Source organism: Theobroma cacao, chromosome 7 (assembly GCF_053813885.1).
Source record: "Theobroma cacao isolate CCN51 chromosome 7, ASM5381388v1, whole genome shotgun sequence".
NCBI classification, from domain to species: Eukaryota; Viridiplantae; Streptophyta; class Magnoliopsida; order Malvales; family Malvaceae; genus Theobroma; species Theobroma cacao.
Genome location: NC_142645.1, coordinates 17,770,417 through 17,786,180, shown reverse-complemented (window position 1 = coordinate 17,786,180; position 15,764 = coordinate 17,770,417).

Below are 15,764 nucleotides of genomic sequence, written 5' to 3'. Positions count from 1 at the left end.
TGGCTTTTTCTCATAATTTAAGAAACTCGACTTAATCAATCTTTGCACCTTGTGTTTGAAGGCCATGCAATTCTCAATTGACTGACCTTCAACCTCATAATGATAATCACAATGAGCAATGCCATCATACCATCTTGGGAATGGGGGCTTTAATGGTTCTATGTATAAAAGTGCCGCCATATGATTCATGACCAACTGGGTGAACAACTTTACGTACAATATTGGAATTGGTTCAAACTACACTTTTTCTTCCTTTTTCTGTCAATTTCTTAACTCATTAGCTGGAAGTAAGTGGCTGAAGCCAAATCAGGTGTGGAAGTAAATGGGTGAATATTCGTTGGACAAGGTGTTCGTTGAATAGGAGCATAAGGGTAGGGGCTTGGCAAGGTGTTTCGCATTGGTGGATATAGATATGGTCTTTGGGTGGCATTGTTCACTGCTAGGAAACAAAGGTAAGAAGGATATGGGTGATAAAGATTTTACACCCCATATTATGGTTGTCTAGAAGAGATAGCCTAAGTCTCTCTTTCTTTTTTCTTAAAAGTGTTCCCTTTCTTCATGTTCGTTGCATCATCTACTCCCATTTTACCTTGCTTGATTGCACTCTCAATCATTTCTCCTAAACTTACCATATCCATAAAGTTCTTTGTAGCACTATTGACCAACCTTTCATAATAAGGTGCTTACAAGGTATTTACAAACATCACAGTGGTCTTACTTTCAGTCAAAGGCTGTTGAACTTGAGAAGCCATATTCTTCCACCTTTGGGCATATTCTTTGACACTTTCATTAGGTTTCTTCTACATATTTTGCAGAGAGAGGCGGTCGAGGGCCATGTTTATAACATGCTTGTATTGGCCCACAAACGCCGTAGCAAGGTCCTTCCATGTATGGATTTGGTTGAGCTCTAATTGGACATAGCATTTTGCCATGACCCTCATAAGTCTATCTTGGAAGCAAGGTATCAAGAACTTGTCATCATATGTATACGCAGCCATTCTCCTACAATAAATGGTGATATGCATGATTGGGCATTTTGTACCACCATACTTTTCAAAATCAAGAATTTTGAATTTTGGAGAGATGACCACATCCGGTATAAGGCAAAGATCTATTACGCCTATCAAACAATACATGTCCATCTCTTCTACCATGAGTAACCTCACTTCTAGTAGGTCGTACTTTTAACAAGTTTTAGGGTTGTCTTTTGTTTCAGAAGAACAACACTTAAGTTTTTCCTATTCCTTCGAATGATCCAAGTCAAGCATAGAGATAGGATTCGAAGGACTCATTCTCTCAGTCAGCCTTGGTTGAATAAAGGTCAAAAATGGTCCCATAGGCACAAACATTTCTAATAATGGATATGGGCCAACTTGCGGCATAGGAGCTTGAGGGTTTTTCATCTGGGGTGGGGTAAATCTTAGCGGATATGCAGGCTCCACATTGGTATTCGAAGGTTGTATCTTTTCTGGTGTACTCGAACTTCCCATCACCTGTTTTCCCTTATCAATGGACATCATTTCCAAGATTTTAGCTAACTGGCCCATTATCTCCTACTTCTTGTCGATTTTATCCATCCTTTTTGATTGATCAACCCCCGATTACCTTTGAGCGAAACCTTGTGTTGTATTTGTGAGGAATTTGGCTACTTGGAATTTTGTTCTATTTAATCATTTTCATAAGTTAGAGTTCTATTAATTCATTAAATAAATGCTGACAAATAAATATTATTGTTTCTTTTTATGCCTTTATGATGTGAATCATGCAAATGCTATAACACCCCCAATTTATGGTGTAAATTAATTAAATTAAGAATGATTTATGAATATGTGAAGTTTTGAGGACTTTGATGATATAATATGTCAGCCAAGTTGTGAGACCTTGACCTTTATAGACTCGTAAAGGGAAGTATACGCGATATCCCTAATCAGGGGTAATTTCGTCATTTTCTCAGTAAGCCCATAAAAGTAAGATTTTTAAACAATATTACAGTCTAAGTAGGCCTAAGGCATAAATGGATGGTGAAATTAGGGTTAAAATGGAAAGGAAACCAAAATTTTGACAATTTTCAAGGTGGGGGCAAAATGGTCATTTTTCACCTCGAGTTAAAATTTTATGTTTTCATGAACCCAAGTATGTTTAGACCATTATGGACCTTGTCCCAACGTCAAAAGAGCAAAAAGATTGCATGAAAGATTAGAGGAGAGTAACTTAATTGGTGGAGGGGTAATTTGGTAATTTTAAGGGAATGGATAAGTTTGGCCTATAAATACATTCTTCCAGTAGCTTCTTCTCCCATTTTTCTAGCAGCTTGTCTTCTTCTTCTTCTTCTCTCTCACGTTTCTTCAAAACCTCCATGGAAGCTTGATAAGTAGCTTACAAAATTTTCTCTCTCTAACTCTAGTTTTCATACTTTGGAGCCCTTTTGACTAGAACCCTAGTATTCTTTCACTCTCTCACTTCAAAACTCTTGGTAAAGTTTATTTCCATACTTTCTCTCACTAGTTAGGCATTGTAGAGAGAGAAAAAGAGAATTACCCCACTTATTTGGAAGCTATTGGAAGAGAATTCAACTACAAAGAAACCCAAGGGTGAGTGATGAAGTAAGCATGATTTTTAGCTATAGAAAATGGTTAGTAATTGGGATTTATGGGCTGTTTTATTGTTGAGTATGTTCATTATTTTTTAGTAATTAAGATAGTGAACATAAATAGCCATTTAATGTGGCAATTGAAAGCTAGCTAAAAGATAGCTTTTAGGTTTCATAGTGTGTGAATTGACCTATTGCTTATGCTAATGTGATCCTAAGTTCTAAGGAAGCCCCATCATCTCATTTGGACAATTAGGGGAATTAGAGTCATCTAAAGGCTTTACAATCAATTGGTGAGTGGACTGCCTATCAAAATCATTTTAGGAATGTGACTGTTTTGTACAAAATGTTTGAATGATTTTATAAAACTTTTCTAAAAAATGAATGCCTTGGGAACAAGCTCTTGAGAAATGGTTTATGTTATGACATGTGGTTATTATGGATTTATATGCGGCTGCATTATGTTGATATACATATATGTTTGAATATAGTGTTGTGCAATTATATTGACTCGGCTATGTGCGAGTAGGAAGTGTGCATAAGCCGAGGATGACCCGGTTATGTGCTAGTAGGGAGTGCGCATAACTCGGTGATGACCCAGCCATGTGCGAGTAGGGAGTGAGCATGAGCTGGTGATGATGATGATGTGATGGTGTGTATGATGATGATGGGATGATGTGCATGATAATGATAGGTATACGTATGCATATATACATATGTAAATATGTGTGTTATAGGAAATTTATGAGTAATGGTATATGGTTGTAATGCATGTGAAACTTGACATGTTAAACTTTGGAAAATTGTCATGTGTTTCATGTTGGTTTGGACATTTCAGCTAGGTGGTTTTTCTTTGGGAGAAAGGGAAATTTTCATTGCTGCCCTGTATCTCGCTGCAGCGAGAATGATTCTCACTGCAGTGAGAAACTCTTAGGTTTGAGAGCCTTCACCAGAGCTGGTTCTCGCTGCAGCGAGAACGAATCTCGTTACAGCGAGATAGTCACTGTAGCTTCTCGCTACAGTGAAAAGGAATCTCGTTGTAGCAAAAAACTCTCTATTTCATCAGCAAAATTTCATTGCTGCGAGAAACTTTCTGTTTCTGGGTTACAATTTTGCTACAGGAGATTGAATCTTGCTGCAGCAAAAAACCTTTTATTTTTGTCTCCTATCTTGTCCAATTGCTACCCTATCTTTCACTTCTTTGCTACCATATCGGAGCATGGACTTCCAACATTAAGGATTAAATGAGTTAAGTTTAAAATGGGGAGGTTTAGTGAGAAACCCTCGGCCAGTTGAGAAACCCTCATTCGATTAATAGCTAAATCCCAACGTTGCTGCAATGAAAATTCATTCTTCGAATGGTTCGCTATGTATGGGTTCATGATTTTCAAATGATTAATCATTTAAGGGCTTGATGAGGGGTTTTTAATATGAATGGAACTAAATTGCATTGTTTTGAAACAAGTGCATCATGATTTTAAATTCTCCCTTGTTGTTGTTGCTTGTTCCCTTCCTTGTTCACTCATTGGGTTTATACTCACCGTTTTCAACTTCATGTTTTTAGATCACAACGCAACTAGTAATTAGGACGAGGTGTCCTTGTAGACTTGTATCCATCTTTGGTAGGTGTCTTTGCATTCAGTAGCTGCACATTCGTCTGAGTCCCTCCGCTAGAAGTCGAGTATTTTTTTGTTGTGTATAGACGAACATAATGTAAATTGTTAAGATACATGTTGTAGACAATGTATATACACTTGTTTAGTATGCCAGTATGAGATGGCAATATGTAGTATTAATTTGATTCTAAGTTATAAAATGTGACTTAGTAGTTATGATGGAATGATGAACATGTCAAATTAATAGGCTTGCTTGGGCTTAGTGGACTACATCCATTAGGCCCATGTGCCGGTCATGGCTTGGAATTTGGGTTGTGACACAAGTGTTAAGAGTGTAAATATTAACAGTTAAGCAAATTTTGAGGAAAATGTGATAAATCCCATAGTTTGATGTTTTGATCTAAGTTTGATGTTATGGTTGTGAATTTATATGTATGGGATCAAGTTAAATGAATGATTTGAGGTGTGATATTACCAAGGAATAATTTTAAAGTGTTGAACTTGGATTTTTAGAAGTTTTGAAAGCTTAAGACTACCTGCAAGAGCAAATGTATCGATACGTACCCCCATGTATCCATACATTCTTAGTAGAAAGAACAATATGGGGTGTTCTAGAGGGATTGGATGAATACATTCAAGAATGTATCGATAGATTTGGCCAAGGATGCCATGCATCGTTACATTTGAAGCAGAAAACGCATAAGACCATTCTACTTGAAATGTATGGATACATATATCGATACATAGCCTCAATGTATCGATACATTCCTTCGAAATTAGCGCAAATGTATCGATGCATCAGAGAGAAAAGGAAAAAATAAAAAAGGGCATCAAGCCATTTCGCCTCATTTCTTTCTCTTAGCTCCTTCTCTCTCTCTCTTTTACTCTTTCTCTCTAAGAACCCAAAAACCCTAACCCCAAAAAGATGTTTAGAGCCATTTAAGGCCATATGGAGCTTGGAAAACCATTCTAGAGGTAAGATTTAACGTTTTTATTGATTATTTTTCAATTTAATTGATTAATAACATCAAAATATGATTTTCTCCAAATTTGGTAAATTTTCTCTTTAGCTTGGATTAGAGAATTTGGAGCTAAGATTCATGCAATCTAGCTTCTGAGGTATGGGTATAGCTCATTAATGAAAGATTTGAGCTTTCATGGTTGGATTGCTAAGAATTGATAAAGTGTACAAAAGCTGGCATTTTTCGAAAGCTAGGAATAATTAATGTTTCGCTGTTTTGATGTGTTTGAAGGGGGAAAAGGAGTTAAAACAACACATTGGAAATCTAGACAATGATTGGAGGCTAAGGATCGAAGCCTGGCAAGGAGTACCTCCAATTTGTCACTATGAGTGGGTTTAAATAAAATGCATGTAATGCATGATGCATGGAAGATGCGCTACACTAGTACTAGATTTTATTTGTAGGCCTAAATGAACATGCCTAGGCTAGAGAACACATGATTTATGTGTATGTGTATATATGAATATATATATATATATATAAAAGTGATTGCCTGGATATAAGTGCCTAAGCTAAATAACCAAACTGTGGATTGTGTGCTTGTGTGCTACGATGTGAGCCACATGGTTGGCCTATGCTGTGTGTGCCTAGACTGGTACGTCTATAACTTATGAGGAACCCCTAGGAGTAGATTACCCTAGGTGATTAATATTTTGAGATGATTTGATTGAATGATGCCTTGGAGACTTAGAGACACCTAGAATCTAACCAAGGTTAAGACGATTAAAGCTCGACAAATGTGAATTGAGGTCTGATACAAAAAATGTTAATGACAAAGGCATGATGGCCTTATTTGAGGAATTGTGTTTTCATTCAAGGGATAAATTTTGGACGTTGATCTGATTTGTGGTTGAGTTGATTTTTATCCCTCTGCGACTATGTGTGTGCCTGTAGGGATGATGTTAAGCAAGGACAGTGGCATTAATCATGGCTGTGATTCTTGACTAAAGTGTTTTGATGCCACACATTGAGACTACTCTAAATAATGTCGACTGTCGAGAGATTACCCTAGTCAATGATCTAATTCTTGGCCAGTTGCTTCGGCACTGTGCGTGATATGATTTTTCACTAGTTGCTTCGGCACTGTGTGGTGATCTTTGGAGACATTGAGGATGATAACATGCCTTCACATTGGAGAATACAAGGATAATGATATGCCCTATATTTTGAGATGTTTGCTTGAACATCTAGATACACGAATGGTGCATATATTATGTATATGTGTTCAAGATATGTATATATGTATAATTTTGTTTATCTGCACCACTCACTGAGTATTGTAGTGCTCACCTTTTTGTGTACCCTGTGCAGATAAATAGACCACAATAGGAGCGTGGAAAGGGTCTTCTATAGATAGATTGATTTTTGCATCCTATAGGTCCTTCGTTTGGTTACTCTGTTGAGTCCGACACAAGCCTTCGTATATTGTTTGCTGTGGTTATGTATGTGGGCACACTATGCCATATGAATTTATATGTAAGGGTTGATATTTAAAAACCTGATTTGACTAGCCAATCTATGGCCTTATGAATATTTGTATAGATTGTAAGCTAAGGATAACGTAACATATTTGAAACTATTATGAATATTCAAATGTAAATCCCTTGGCATTTGTGTTATATGGCTGTGAACATTAAGGCTTGCTCGAGTTTGGTGGGCTTGCCTACTAGTCTCGTGCATCAATCACGAACCCTCGGATTTGGGTCGTGACAAATGCAAATCGAAAAATATTGGTCATCCAACAACGATTACCATAAGAAATCTAGATCCATAAAATCAAATATCCAATTACATCCATATATAAACATTTACATCATTAGCTTCGAAAGAAAAAACCAACTCGATCATATTGATCTCAAACTATCTTGAGGTGACCTGTCAAATGCTCATTCAACTAGTCTTTTGGAAGAATCTCTCACCTGAGCTCCTCGGTCTTGTTAGTTGTGGCATCCCCCTCGAGGGTCTACCCCGCCAATGTATTGTATGGTCCGTGTCAGGACCCGGTACTCCCCTCGAGCCCGTGATAACCGTCGCGGTGTCCCAATGGACACTCATTACCCTGAATGTCAACCCGAAACCCCACAAGGCTTAATATCAGTTTCTCATATCCAGTATGAGTAATCGTTGCCAAATATCATGTTCTAAAAGATTTTAAGCTATTTCTAAGCCAAAACGATAAAAAAATAATTTTCGACCCACATGGGTATTTTGGTCATTTTTCTCAAAAATTTCAAAACTAGCTAAAATATAGTGTACAAGTACAAAACAAATAATTCATGATTAAAAATAAGTTTAAAAGTCTAAAATCTTCATTTAAAACGAAATTATGATTATTTGGATATAATAAGAAAATAAAAGAAATATTAAATAAAATATTCTATTTTCTTATAAAACAATATTTATAGAGTTATACGTAAATAATTTTTATAGCGTAAAAGCTAAATAAATTCATACATACTGTAATGCAGTAAACCAGAGTATTTAATTTAATTTACAATAACCAGTGGGCCCTCGAATAACCAAAAGTAAAGAGGACTGTGAACTTATGGTTTGGAGAATGCAAATCCAACAGTAGTCCTCGATGAGATCAGCTATTTACAGCCTAATCTGAGCCTGAAATGGGTGGAAAGGAGAGTGGTGAGATTATATAATCCCAGTGAGTCAACAAACATCATCCAAAATATCTAAAGTCGAATAAAAGGAGACGATTAAAATATTCCATCTCAATATGTATTTCATAACATAAATATTCATTTCATTTAAATAGTCAACATGGCTTATGAGTATCTTAAAGGCTTGGCTCCTGCCAAAATCATTCTCAGGAATACCTTGGTCAAGGCATTTAACCGAGTCCGTCAAGGTTGTTAAAAATTTCGTATACACGTAAACATATTTTTAGTTTGAAAACCACAGTCGTTCCTTAGCGTTAGCAGAGTTCATCATCACGAGGTGGTTTGGCGTGATGTGAACTCTAACCATACCTCAAGAGATACCCTACACGCCTCTTCGACCGAGGTACATATATATATATCTTGATTTTATGCCCCTCTAATAGGTTGGTCCACAGAATCCGCCCACTGCAGCAAGCTAAACCCACCATACAATAAAATTTTGACAGCATGACAGGGTTAATTTAATACTACCCTGCCTGCAAATGTAAAATAGAACAATTCATACAGTTCACAAAAACCACAACCCAGCTAGTCATGCCAGCACATTAACATAAGCCATCAATTCAATTCATAAATTTACAACACATCAGGGGTCTCCAATTACTCTATTTTCAAAATCATCATTCAATTTCAAGACAATTTATAAAATCTTTTCATTTAAACATATTTTGTTTATAAACATAAAGGTTTACCATTTAAACTCATTTTCATAAAATTTCACAAAAACTGAATAAAAACATACTCTAGATAATTAAAATGATGATAAGATTACTCACTATTTCGGGAGTTGAATTTTTAAAGTACTCCGACTATCGATCCTCGGGTACAATTTCTTTGCCATTGCCAGAGGATTCACCACCTAGACATAAGGCAAAATCAAACTATTTACCACATTAGTACTAAATCGAAATTAAACTAATTTAGACTACTAATGCATGATATGGAATGCAAAATGCACGGGTAACCATCTAAATCCGATATTGGCCTAATTCGTCTTATCACCGGATTAATTGGCCAACGTGTACAATTTAGCTCCAAATTACTCCATTTCTTTTCCAATACCTTAATTCACCAAACACAAGTCAAATAACCTAAAATTTGGCAAAACCATCTTCACTTTTCGTCTTAGAATTTTCGGTCAATAATGGTGCATTAACACCGTGATTTTTCCTACTACTTTTCCACACCATAATTCATCATTTTCTAACCAATTCTCTTAAAATAAAAATCAAATTCATCCTCACTCAATACAAGGTAGGTTCGGCCATTGATGGGTGATGGGGAAAATGAATTCTTTTCTTGTTGTTTTATTTCTAGACATGGTAAACTAACTAAAAACACTAACATAACTTGAAATCAAATCAATCCAACATCATTCTCTCTCCATACCCATTCAGCCAGCCATGAATTCACCGTGGAAACATGTAGTTTAACCATGGAAAATAAGGAGAAATGCTTAAGGAAAATAGATTTCAAGTTTAAATTGAGAAATCCTACCTTTTTCACTTGTTTTCCTTGATTTTCCACACTTTTTCTCTTGAAATTCTCCACCTAGGGTTTGTTCTCTTCCTTTTTCCCTTTGTTCTTGGTGTGGCCGAACATAAAGAGTGAAATAAGAGAGGTTTGTGCTAGTTTTTGATGTAATTTATAAACAAATCTAAGCTTGACACTTGTCACCATCCCATTGGTCCATTTTTAAACTTAACAATTAAGCAATCTCTCTCCACCACATAAAATCTTTCAATTATCCACAATAATAATGGTTGAAATTCATGTGCTAGACAAGTGTTGGGTAGTGTAAAATTACAATTTTACCCCCGGGGTGGCAAAATGACTATTTTACCCCTATGCTCGAAAAAATGTTGAAATTAAAATTTTTCACTTCCCAAACTCAAATTGTGTTCTAAATAGTCAATCTTGATCAACCTTAGTCAAAAATTTCATCCAACACTCACATCTTAACCTCGAGTTACAAAATGACCATTTTATCCCCAAATCATGAAAATTCCAATTTGACTCCAAATCGATCCTCGAAATTTGAATCACCATTTTAAGTCATTCTGGGGTTTTAAAATTCTCAATTTCATCTTAAGATCTCTATTTAGACTAGTTCGAGGCTTAATTCAACTTAATAGTACCATTTGGTATAATATGGACTTTTGATAATTTTTCGGGGCTTTCCTAGTATGCAAGCATTCTGTCAATCACATTAATGACATGGCTAATATTTATAAAGTCAGGCTTAACAGTCTGGGTCTATTCTCTGTGCCCCGCTGCAATAGTTCAGGTACATGAACCTTTTCGAAATCTCGCACAATAGGACTCGAACCCGAGACCCATTGCTCCCTCCGAAGGGAACGCCTTTAACCATTCTAGCTGCAACTACTGCAGCGGGGCACAGAGAATAGACTTGGACCATACAATTCCTTGGCGGGGTAGGCCCTCAAGGGGGATGCCACAAAAAATAGACATCATCATAAACATCTAGAGTTGAGTATATGGAGACGATAAAATAAATCATCGTAAACTGGGTCACAGCATTAGAACACATTTCATTCAAAATACGTAACGAGGCTTATGAATCTCATCAAAACTAGGCTTGTGCCATAAATCCATCCTCAGGGAAACCTTGGCCGAGGCATCCTATCGAGACCGCCAAGGCTGTTAAAAATTCACATTTCGCATAAAACACATTTTTCGTTGGACATCACAGCCATTCCTTAGCGTTGGCTGAGTTCATCCTCACGTGGTGGTTCGGCAAGAAATGAACTCAAATATCACCTCAGAAGCTACCTTACGCGCCTCTACAACTGAGGTGAGCACATATAAATGGGGTTATCGTACCTCTCTCATAGGCTGGTCCACGAAACCCACCTACTACAATAAGCTAATAATTATCCCACCAATCAATAAAATTCAATAACATGATATGGTAATTATTGTAATTCACAGCCTTTCAAGGCAAACAAACAATTCGTATTTCAATATAATTGCCAATCAGCCAATCATGCCCGATTTATCATAAGCCAATCAATTTAAACAATCAAATTGCAACAAATAGCAGTTTCTGTGTACTCTATTTTTTAAAATCATTATTAATTTCAAAATAATTTATAAATTAATTTCATTGAAACACATTTATTCATAAAACATGAAAATTTACCTTTTTAAATCCATTTTTCCATAGAATTCATGAAATCATCTAAAAGCCACCCTAGATAATTAAAATGACAGTAAGTTTACTCACTAGGATTTTATAATCTCACCACCCTCTTTTTCATCCATTTCAGGCTCAGTATAGGCTGTAGATAGCCGATATCGTCGAAGGCTACAGTTGGCTTTCTTTCTTCAAAAATCGTAGGTTCACAACCTTCTTTCACTTTTGTCATTTGAGGGCCCATGTGTCACTGTAAATTAAATCTTATGTTTTGGTTATCTGTATTACAGTATGTATGAATTTATTTAGCTTTTACGCTACAAAAATTCTTTACCGGTACCTCTATAAATATTGTTTTATAAGAAAATAGAATATTTTACTGAATATTTCTTTTATTTTTTTTATATATCCAAATATTCATAAATTCAATTTAAATGGAGGTTTTAGATGTTTAAACTTATTTTTGATTATGAATATTGTGTTTTGTACTCGCATACTACATTTTTGGCGAATTTTGAGATTTTTGAGGAAAAATGACCAAAATGCCCCTGTGAGTAAAAAAAATTATTTGTCCTATTGTTTTGAGTTGGAAATAGTTTATAATCTCTCAAAACATGATATTAGTAACTAATACTCACAACGGAAGCAAGAAAAACCGGTGTTAAGCCTTGCGAGGTTTCGATTGACATTTCGGGTAATGAATGTCTATCGGGACGTCGCAGCGGTTGTCACGAGCTTGATGGGAGTTCTGGGTCATGACAATTCAATTGGTATCAGAGAAGCTAGAATGGTTAAAGGCATTCCCTTTGGGGGGAGCAAAGGGTCTCTGGTTCGAGTCCTACTGTGCGAGATTTCGAAAAGGTTCATGTGCTTGAACTGTTGCAGCGGGGCACAGAGAATAGACCCGGACCATACAATACCTTGGAGGGGTAGGCCCGCGAGGGGGATGCCACATTAGCCATCTCCCTTGCTTTAAAAGCTACTTCTCTTGTTTGCATCAATATCCATTCCATTTCAGTGTGTTTCCTTTGGAGGTCTTGCTCCTAGAAATTTCCCACCTATCGCATCTAAAGGTATTCCAGCCTTACAACTTCATATTGCCCTTTGTATCCTTCCATGGATATCTCAATTAGGTTGTAATCATTCTTGAGTTCTTGTATAGTTTGCTCTTGCAACTGCACCTTGTTTTGCAAAGTATCATTGACGGTGTGCATTTCTCAAATCTCAATGACCAAAGATGAACATGTTGCATTCGAATTTTCAAACTTGTTTTTTCACTCATCCCGTTCATCTTGAGGTCTTTGAACTTTCCTCAAGGCTTTCTTCTTTACCTCTTCTAGCTCAGCTTCATATCTACTTTTCATTGTTGTCATTTCTGTCTAGAGTTTTCTTCTAGCCAATTCATTTTCAAGGAGAACATCATGCGACTTTAGACCAACAAGGAGTCTAGATGCATCTTTTAGGCGGCACATGACATCTTTTACTCTCTCGACATGCTAGGCTGGATATTTTGTCACGCCCTGGTACTCTCCTCGAGCCCGTGACAACAGTCGCGATATCCCGATAGACATTCATTACTCGAAATGCCAACCGAAACCTCGCAAGTCTTTAATATCAGTTTTCTCACCTCCCCTGCAAGCAACAGTTGCTAATACCATATTTTAAAAGATTATAAGCTACTTCCAAACCAAAACAATAAAAAAATAATTTTCATATCTCGGGGGTATTTTGGTCATTTTTTCTCAAAATTTTGAAACCAGCTAATAATGTAGTATGCGAGTGCAAAACACATATTTCATAATGAAAAATAAGTTTAGATGTCTAAAACATTCATTTAAGGTGAAATTATGACTATTTGAATATAATAAAACTATTCAATAAAATATTCTATTTTCTTATAAAACAATTTTTATAGAGTTATCTGTAAGAAATTTTTGTAGCGTAAAAGCAAAATAAATTCATACATACTGTAATACAGATAGTCAAGGTTTGTAATTTAATTTACAATGACACGTGAGCCCCTAATTGACAAAAGTGAACGAAGGCTGTGAACTTACTATTTTTGAGGAAATAAAGCCAACTGTAGCCTTCAACGATATCAGCTATCTACAAACTATCCTGAGCCTAAAATGGGTGGAAAGGATGGTGATGAGATTATACAATCCCAATGAGTAAACAAATATCATCTAAAATATCTAAAGCCGAGTAAATGGAGACGATTGAAATAAATCATCATATTGTAATTCATCACCTTTCAACTCATTTCAACCAAATAAAATCAATTCATTTAAATCGAGTAATCAACATGGCTTATGAATTTCTTAAAACTTGGCTCGTGCCAAAACTTGTGCTCGGTGACACCTTCATCAAAGGTATCCAACCAAGTCCGCCAAGGTTGTCAAAAATTTCATATACATGTAAATATATTTTCACATTAGAAAACACAGTTGTTCCTTGGCATTAGCGGAGTTCATCCTCACGTGGTAATTCGATGTGACGTGAACTCTAACCATACCCCAGGAGATACCCTACGTGCCTCTCCGACCGAGGTAAGAATATAATTGAATTTCATGCCCCCCTAATAGGTTGGTCCACAGAACCCGCCACTACAGTGACCAATCTATAACCCACCAATTCAATAAAATTCAACAGCATGACATGGCAATTTTATCATTATCTAGCCTATCAAGGCAAACAATAGTTTATGCATTTTCAACACAAATACCCATCCAACCATTCATGCCCACATTATCATAAGCCATTCAATTCAAAACATAATTTACAATACATCAAGTAGTCTCCAATTACTACATTTTCAAGTCATCATTAAATTTCAAAACAATTTATAAAATCATTTCATTTAAACACATTTTCCATAAAATTACAAAATCGGATAAAAACATACTTTAGATAATTAAGACGATAATAAGGTTACTCACTGTAATGGGAATCGAGTTTCGAGTACTCTGATTCTTGATCCTCGGGTACTATCTCTTTACTTTTGCCAGAATGCTCACCACCTAGACATAATGCACAATAAGCCATTTACTACATCTGTGCTAAACTGTTATAAAACTAATTCAGGCTCTATACTAATGCATGAAATGGGATGTGAAATGCTCGGGTAACCATCTAAATACGGTGTTCAATATAAGTTCAATTGTGTACCTAAATAAAATGTTATTGGCCTAATTCAATCTATCACCCTATTAATTAGCCAATACATCCAATTCAACTCCAAATAATTCCATTTATCTGTCAATACTCCAAATCATCAAACACAAATTAAATAACTTAAAATATGGTAAAATCATCCTCACATTTCCTCTTGGAAAATTCGACCATGGAGGTTCTTGAGGGATATACGATTTTTCATGGTAACCATTACCATTTTCGGTTTCCACCACCACAATTCATTAAATTCTAACTAAATAACATAAGTCATCACAAGATTCATCTTCAATATTTTCTTTATGAAATTCGGCCAATGAAGAATCCATGAAGAATATGTGATTTTTCTTACTTGTTTTCCTTCCAAACAGGATAAATCAACTAAAAACACTAAAATATCTCAAAATCTAACCAAAAAAATCATCAAATCTTTTCTCTCTCTAAATTCTGTCAGCCATGAATCCTTCATGATATCTTGTGATTCAACCATGGAAAATGCAAAAGAATGCATGGGAAAGATAGATCACAAGCTAGAGTTAAGAAATTTCACCTTTGATGTCTTGATTCCTTGAAATCTAGTGATTTTCCCTTGAATTTCTTAGCTAGGGTTTTGTTCTTCTTCTTTTCTTTCCTTTTCTTTCTTTGGCCGACCAAGAGAAATGAGTTGGGAGGGTTTATGTGCTGATTTCTAAAGCCAATTATAAATGGATGAAAATTTGACACATGTCACCATTCCATTGGCTCATGTGTTATACTTACTCATTAAGCAATCTCTCTTCACCATTTAAAATTTCTCAATTATCCATAATAATAATGGGTGAAATTCATGTGCTGAACAAGTGTTGGGTGGTGCCAAATTCTAATTTTGCCCCTTATGCTCGAAAAAATGCAGGAATTAAAATTGTTCACCTCCCAAACTCAAATTATGTTCTAAATGGTCAATCTTGGTCAAAAACCTCTTCCAATATTCCAATTTTAACCTCGAGTGGCAAAATGACCATTTTGCCCTTACGTTGTGAAAATTCTAATTTAACTCCAAATCAATCCCTGAACTCCAAATCACCATATTAAGTCTTTCCAAGGTTCAATAACTCTCGAATACATCTTAAAATCTCCATTTGAACTAGTTTGAGGCTTAAATCAACTTAATTGTACCATTAGGTACAATACCATCCTTTAACGATTTCTGAGGCATTCAAGTATGCAGACATTCTATCAAGTACCTATACAATATGGCAATAATATTATAGAGCTGGGCTTGACATATTCTATGATGACCTCATCAATGAACCTTCCTTAATCCATCTGACTTATTTTTTTTCCAAGCTTGTACTATTTCTTGAATCTTCTTAAAAGTTCTAGCCTTTCCATAAATGAATTCTAACTAATTGAGCTGGTGGGTCATGAGCACAAATTGTTCAAACCGAAACTGCCTTTGCACCATTATTAGAGCGTAACTAATTTCTCCTCAAGGTCCCATTAGTGATACCCACGGCTCATCTCCGCATTTATACATCACCTGCATTCTAGGCATCA